This window comes from Pteropus alecto, unplaced genomic scaffold, assembly GCF_000325575.1.
Source record: "Pteropus alecto unplaced genomic scaffold, ASM32557v1 scaffold45, whole genome shotgun sequence".
NCBI classification, from domain to species: Eukaryota; Metazoa; Chordata; class Mammalia; order Chiroptera; family Pteropodidae; genus Pteropus; species Pteropus alecto.
This window is the reverse complement of record NW_006442491.1, coordinates 14,210,843-14,218,080: the sequence shown is the minus strand read 5'-3', so window position 1 is coordinate 14,218,080 and position 7,238 is coordinate 14,210,843. Positions and strand designations below refer to the sequence as shown.

At 34.8% G+C, this 7,238-nt stretch overlaps 2 pseudogenes; both read right to left on the bottom strand.

Annotated features, from left to right (window-relative positions):
* Nucleotides 1–1,995: 1,995 nt before the first annotated feature.
* Nucleotides 1,996–2,114, bottom strand: LOC112471291 (annotated as a pseudogene).
* Nucleotides 2,115–2,775: 661 nt separating this feature from the next.
* On the bottom strand, nt 2,776–2,894 carry LOC112471202 (annotated as a pseudogene).
* Nucleotides 2,895–7,238: the final 4,344 nt, after the last annotated feature.

Here is a 7,238-nt window from a genome sequence, read left to right as displayed (position 1 = left end):
TATGTAAGTTAATCTTTTATTCCTGAATCAGGGGGTTGGTATACATTTTAGTTTTTATATAATGTCATAATACAGTGATGCTCTTGGGATCTATTAACATGTAACTGTCTGTTTACACTAGTCTGTTGAATCCTGTGTCTACCTTTAAAGTTTTATTCTGTTTTCTCTCTTTCTTTTATTTGTCTTCTGATGTGCTGTCAAATATGTTACAAATATTTATAAGTTAAAAGTAATTAGGCTCTGGGTAAAGGCCCAAGAATCTTTCCTTATAGTTCAAACAGTTTCAGTCAAAATGTGTTGACTGCCTAATATGTGGCAGGTATGTGCTAAGTGCTCAGGATCTAAAGGTGAATAAAACCTCCAACTCCCGAGGATCCCATATGCTGGTGAATTATAAATGTTCCTGTGGTTCACAGGCCTGTGATTTCTTCTATAAGCTTTGAGACACCTGTTTTCATTACTTGTCAAGCATTTTTTCTAAATTCCTGATTCTCATCTGCATTTTCACTACTTGAAGCTGGTGACTATCTAAACTTCTAAGACTTGACAAAGTCCTTTTATGTATTAATGGTTGTTGCCTAATAGGATGATGAGTGGTGAAAATGCTGAGAGGAATTGGTGGCCACAAAAGATCTGACAGACTCTACAAGGCTTTCTACTGGCACGGAGTTTAACTGTTCCACATTTATGAACAAAATGGTTTTGTAAAATTAAACTTTAAACTGTATCCTCTATTCCAGAAAACAATTAGTAAATAATATTACTTATAAATTAAAAAGATGTAGGCACACTTTGAAACAGAGAGAGAACAGAGAAACTTGCAAGGTGAGAGAGAAACCACAACCACAATCACTGTGCACCTGGTCCAAGAATAGGCATGGGGGTCAGGAGTTTGACTCTTGAGAGCGGATGGTTGTAGGACCAACTTATGCTTGAAGATTGAGTTCGTCTCCTTATATGAAACTGAAGGTGGCATTGGCATTCCTTTGTCATAAAAAAGGCTCAAAAGAGCCAGCATCAGTGCTTACATCTCAGGCTTCTGAAAAGCTGCTGGAAAGAGACATTTCTGCATCCAGGGCTAGGATCAGCCTTTTACTTGTTCAGAAAATGTATCACTTTGTAGGATTAAGAGTCTCAGCTGCCAATAGTTCCAGATCTACCAGTCTTGAGAAACTAGAAGATGGCAAAGTCAAAGCCATTAGCCAGAGAGAGGGAAGCAAATCTCCTCTAAGATCACCAAGTCTTCTTAGCTTTCCCAGGGCTTTTCAGCTTTAGAACTGAAATTCACATGCTCCAGGAACAGCATCAGTCCTAAGCAAATTCGAATGATGAGTAATCCTATTTACTTCCCACCCTTAATTTAAATCTGAAAACTAAAATGTTAAAGTACATGAGAATAACCAGGGGTAGCCAACAAGATCAACAACCAGAACACAAATTAACTCCTGATAAAATGCAAAATTACTTTAAAATAAGTGTGAGGAAAGGAACATAAAATTATAAAACAAAAATAGCCAGCTATGTAGTAAGGCAGGATATGCAGAAAAATCTGTTAGAAATCCTGGAAATGAAAGAAACATATAGCCACTAAAAGTTAGAAATATTCTAGCTAGTTATTTACAGAAAAAGTAGAATTTGTGAATTGGATGATGCTACTGAGAAATTCACTAGTAATGCTGCACAGACTAGTCCAGACAGTAAAATCTTGAAAGAGAAATTAGAGTCATGGAATATAGAGAGACCCTTTATATATACACATACATACATATATATACACACACATACACACATATACATATATATACACATACATATACACATACATATATGTATATATATCATTTTTGTAAGAAGAGAAGAAAGGAATGGTTGAGAGGTTATATTTTTATTTATTTATTTGTTTACTTATTTATTTTTAGGTAAGGCAACCCTTGGTTGACCTCACAGATTGCAAGGACCTTGTTAGCTTACAATCCCTTATTTTTTATTTTTTTATGCCTACAGCACCTGGTCTTCCTAAGAGGTCTCCCATCCAAGCACTAACCATGTCTGACCCTGCTTAGCTTCTGAGATCTGATGGGATTGGGCTTGTTCAGGGTGACATGACCATAGACTGAGAGGATATATTTAAATGGATTATGGCTGATGCTTTTAATAACTCCAGAAAGACATGAGTCTTCAGATTGAAAGTATACACCAAGTGCTGGTCAAATTAAATGAAATAAATTCAGAAAGATTAACTGAAGTTGCAGAAGAACATTAAAGATAAATTGAAAAATTTGAAAAGTTACCAAAGAGAAAAAAAAAAATAGATTACCTACTATGGAATGACAATTAGAGTGAAGGCAAACATCTCAGTTTCAAAAACAGATGCTTAAAAACAATGGAGTAGTATCATTAAAATGCAAAGGGAAAGAAACTAGAATTCTATATCAAGCTGAACTGTCATTTGAAAGTTTGAGATGAGCATATCTCCCCATGTGCAAAAACGAAGAGAGTATCACGGACTCTTTCACTATAAATACTAGTCTTAGAAGAAGAATTTCTTAAAAAGCAATTCTGAGTAAGGACGTTCTTAAACTGTATTGGTAAATATTATTGACTGTAAGAAAAATAGTCACTAATTTTATTAAAAATGAAACTAAAATTCTGAATAAAAATGGCAAGGAAGAAGGTGGGGATAATTATAGAGAAGAGCTATCAGGTGACTGAATATAATATGCTCAAATGTAATATTTTTTATTTTATTGAATCAATTAATTAATTAATTAATTATGCCTACGGCACCTGGTCTTCCTAGGTGGTCTCCCATCCAAGTACTAACTAGGCCCGACCCTGCTTAGCTTCTGAGATCAGATAGAATAGAGCTTGTTCAGGGTGGCATGGCCATAGACCAAATGTAATATTCTTAATCTCTCAAATATCTACTTGTTCAGGGTGACATGGCCATAGACTGAGAGGATATATTTAAATGGATTATGGCTGATGCTTTTAATAACTCCAGAAAAATCCCTTGAAACTTAAATGTTTGACCATTTCCACTTTCTCTTAAGCAAGGTAAATTTGAAAGAAGATAGACCTGTTTTTATTTTAAAATTTTAAAAAATTTATTGGGGTAACATTGGTTAATAACATTATATAAATTTCAGGTATACAGTTTATAATACAACATCTGTATTCTCTATTGTGTGCTCACCACCCTAGAAAGAAGACAGATATTTTATCAGCTTATTCCCAGTTAGGGCGGGTTGCTGGGAAGGATGTTGGGGAGTGGAGAGTGAGGAAAAGGGGTGAGAAAATGAGAAGTATAAAAGAGTCTGGACAACTTCTAAATGCACTGAGGTCTTCATAATATAGTGTCAGGGTTTTATTTTATATAGAATTCCTAGAAAGCTTGGTGTACACTTATTAAAATGTCAGGAAATATTTTAGTATCAAATTTAAATAATTTTAACTTTATTATTTGGGATTATCCAAACTTTTTGTTTTTATTTTTCAGTATGAATTCTTGAGAATTGACTATAGTTCTTTTCTCCAAAGAATTTAAGAATGAAAAGTTTGGAAAGGGATATCAACAGTGTGACATAAGGGGTTCATTTATGCTCAAGAGTGGCCCCAAAATGACTTCATGTGTTTTGATGTCATCTCTATCTTTAAGCTGCCCAAAATCTGTGTTTGAATTAGGTGATTGTAGGGCTTACATTTTTCTCTTTTGCAATATATACAGTTGAATACTGATATAATCTCATAGTTTTTTCTGCACTGTTTCTTAACCTTTGACTACCAAAAAAATATATGTATTTTTAAAAATAGAAATATTTTGTGTCAGACCACAGAACTTGGGTTTTAGGATTTTGTTTTTTTTTAATGAAAGGAGAACAATAGGTCTGTGAAAAACAACTAAGGAAAAAGGAAGAGACCAAATAAGACAACATTTTAAAGGAAGTAATTGCCTTTGCATGGGAGTTTTGAACCCACATTAAGTGGTTTTGGGCATGATACATAATTTTCCTGTATAATATCCTGAATATTTACCAGAAAAATTAAAGACATATGCTAAGAAGTCAGGGCAAACCTATGAGAATACAGAAAGGTTTATGCATTTATTCAGTCGTTCATCATGGATTTGCATGAGAATGCATGAACGAATAAATGAATAAGCTCTTCTGCATTTTATACATATATACACACATATATATAATATATATACACATTCATTGATCTTTTTATATATTTATTTATTTCTCACTGCCTCCTTCGCTTCTCTCTCTCTCTCTCCTGTAAGCATTATGTTGTCCTAATTTTTGTGGGAGATGAAAGAAGTAATTCAAAATCCATGATTTCAAGAGCATATTTTATAGGAGGAAAAAAAATATCAACTACTTTTTAAGAAATATAATTCTACTACTTTTTAAGAAACATAATAATTTATGATGCTGATGTATAATATAAGTGATGACTTAGGCAGTATGTGATTCAGATCCAAAATAGCAAAAATAAGAACATTTTTGAAAGTTATCCAAAAGAGGAGGCAATGGGAGTTAGAGATATTTGAGGATGTTATAAAGGAATAAAAAGAGTTGTTAGTGGAGGAATTGGTGAGAATGAATGTGCTCAGGCAGAAATGGCTTTGGGCGCTTCGAAGGTGAGTGGATGCATCTGGCTGCAGCAGTTGGGAGTGGTGCGGAATATTATTAGAAAGGTTAAGTTTAGCATAGACTGTCAAGAGTCTTAAATCCTGGCTGAGAAGTATCTTTGAAAGTTACTTGAGCAGGAAAGTTACATGATAAGGTCATATTTAATTGGCAACTGATTGTAGAATGGAACAGCAGGAGAGTATCTAAAAGAAAGATTAATTGCAAATTATCCCAACAGGAGCTTACAAGAATCTGACCTATATACACCACAGCATGTATGGAGGAAAAGAGACACAGAGAGAATTAAGGAGAGAATAGTTGACAGGTCTGAGTTATTTACCAGGATACAATGGGCAAAAGAGGTAGAGAATCATAGATAACTCTGGAGTTTGCAAACCTGGTTGAGCTGATTTCAGCAAGAACATATAGTTTGACTTAGTAAACTACAATGTCCTTTTGCAAGCATTAGTGGAAAATATTTTTTGGAAACTTAAGGTTATCCAGTTCTATTGTAAATATGACTTCAGGAGTTTCATGCTGAGGAAGTGTGCTGTGAGTATGTTGAGTCAGAATCTTGGGATTTATCAGCTGGTCTTTAGAAATCAGACATTTTGGGACACTTCATGCTGCTTTAGAATATCTTAACAGAAGAATTTGGTTACGTACTTCATTTCTTCTAAAGCATCCCTGTCCAATAGAATTTTTTGCAATGCTGGAAATGTCCTTTATCTATTTTTCAATATAGTCTCCACTAATCCCATGTGGCTTTAGATTTTATTTTATTTTGTTATTTATTTTATCGTGGTAAGAACACAACATGAGATCTACCCTCTTACATTTTTAAGTTCACAATACAACATGGTTGACTATAGGCACAACGTTTATTAGCAGACCTCTAGGACTTATCTCACACAACTGTAACTTTGAGCCTGTTGATTAGCAATACCCCATTTCACCCTGTCCCAGGTCCTGGCAAGCCTCATTTCACTCTCTGTTTCTGAGTTTGACTATTTAGGTGCCTCATATAAGTGGAATCATGCAGTATTTGTCATTCTGTGACTGGCTTATTTCACTTAGCATAATGTACCCAAGGTTCATTCATGTTGTCACATATTATAGAATTCCCTTCTTTTTAAAGGCTGCATAATATTCTATTTTATGTATTTATTTTCTTCATCCATCTGTAGTTGGATGTTTAGGTTGTTTCCATATTTTGGCTATTGTGAATAATGCTGCAGTGAACATGTGAGTGTTAATATTGGCAATGATTTCATGTTTTTGATATCAAAAACATAGGCAACAAAAACAAAAACATGAAATGGAAAATGTTGTGGAGTTTCCTCAAAAAATTAAAAATAGAATTACTATATGAGCCAGCAATCCCACTTCTGGGTATTTTACCCATGTGGCTTTTGAGCACTTGTAATGTGGCTACTGTAACTGAGGAAATAAATTTTAGACTTTAATTAATTTAAATTAATTTAAACTTAAATTTAAATTGTCTTACATGACTAGTGACTGCACTTTTGGACAATTCAACTGTAAAGGATCTTTAAGTCAGCATTCTGGGAAATATGTGGCTAATTCACTCCAGGAAAATCCTTTAGTATATGTGATGAAATCTGAGCTGTCTTTGTTAACAAAAAATGTCATTTGGGAAAAAATTGTCCATTCATCGAGTCAACAAGTATTTATTTATCACCTGTTCTCATCCTGGGTTAGTGTTAGCCACAGTGGTAAAGACACAGTCACGGTTCTGCCCTCATGTGGCTTACGATGAGGGATGTAATTAAAATAAAATTACACATTGCAAATTGAGATGGGTGCAATAAAGCAGGATATAGTGTCTGCAAAAGATTGTCATGATGTGTGACTAAGATTGGAAATGGTGGGGAGGTGGTGGAAAAGGCTTTCTGAAAAGGCAACATTTTAGCTGAAACCTGAACTATGAATAGAGATTAGCTAAGGAAAGAGTAAAGCTAGAAGTGTTCTAGCAGATGGCAGCCTTGATATATCCAAAAGCTTGCTGTATCTAAGGAACTGGAAGAAGGGCTTTAGGACTTACAGAACTTGTATTTTTCTCTAAGGAATGGAAGTAGAGTCTAGTTTAGGCTAAACTGTGGTGTGTGTGTGAACTATTTCTTCAAAATCTGTAGCTTTGCTTGGGAGTAATCACCCTTAGATGCACAGCTCCCTCTTGTTCTGAGTGGTATGTTGAATATTTGCTCTCAATTCTTTGCTGCCCCTTTGTTATACGTTCAAGCCCTTTGCCATGGAACATTGTAGTATTTCTCCTACAAAGAGTAGGTGGTGTATATTTCTCTACCCCATTGTTATAGGACTTGGCTACATGATTTGTCTTTGCTAAACGAATGAGAGCCAATGTAATGTGAGGAGCGTATATGAATATACTTTCATTATTTGGTTTTATCTCTTATACTTCTGCCATCCACCCTGAAGAGAATCTGTCCTATTTAGCCACTGCTTAACCATGAGGTGGTGACTTAAACCCAACTGGCAGCATAGGCTAACTACAGCCAATCGAAGATGAAATCGGATCAACACCAGCCATCCTACAGACATCGTGAAACAAAAGGAATG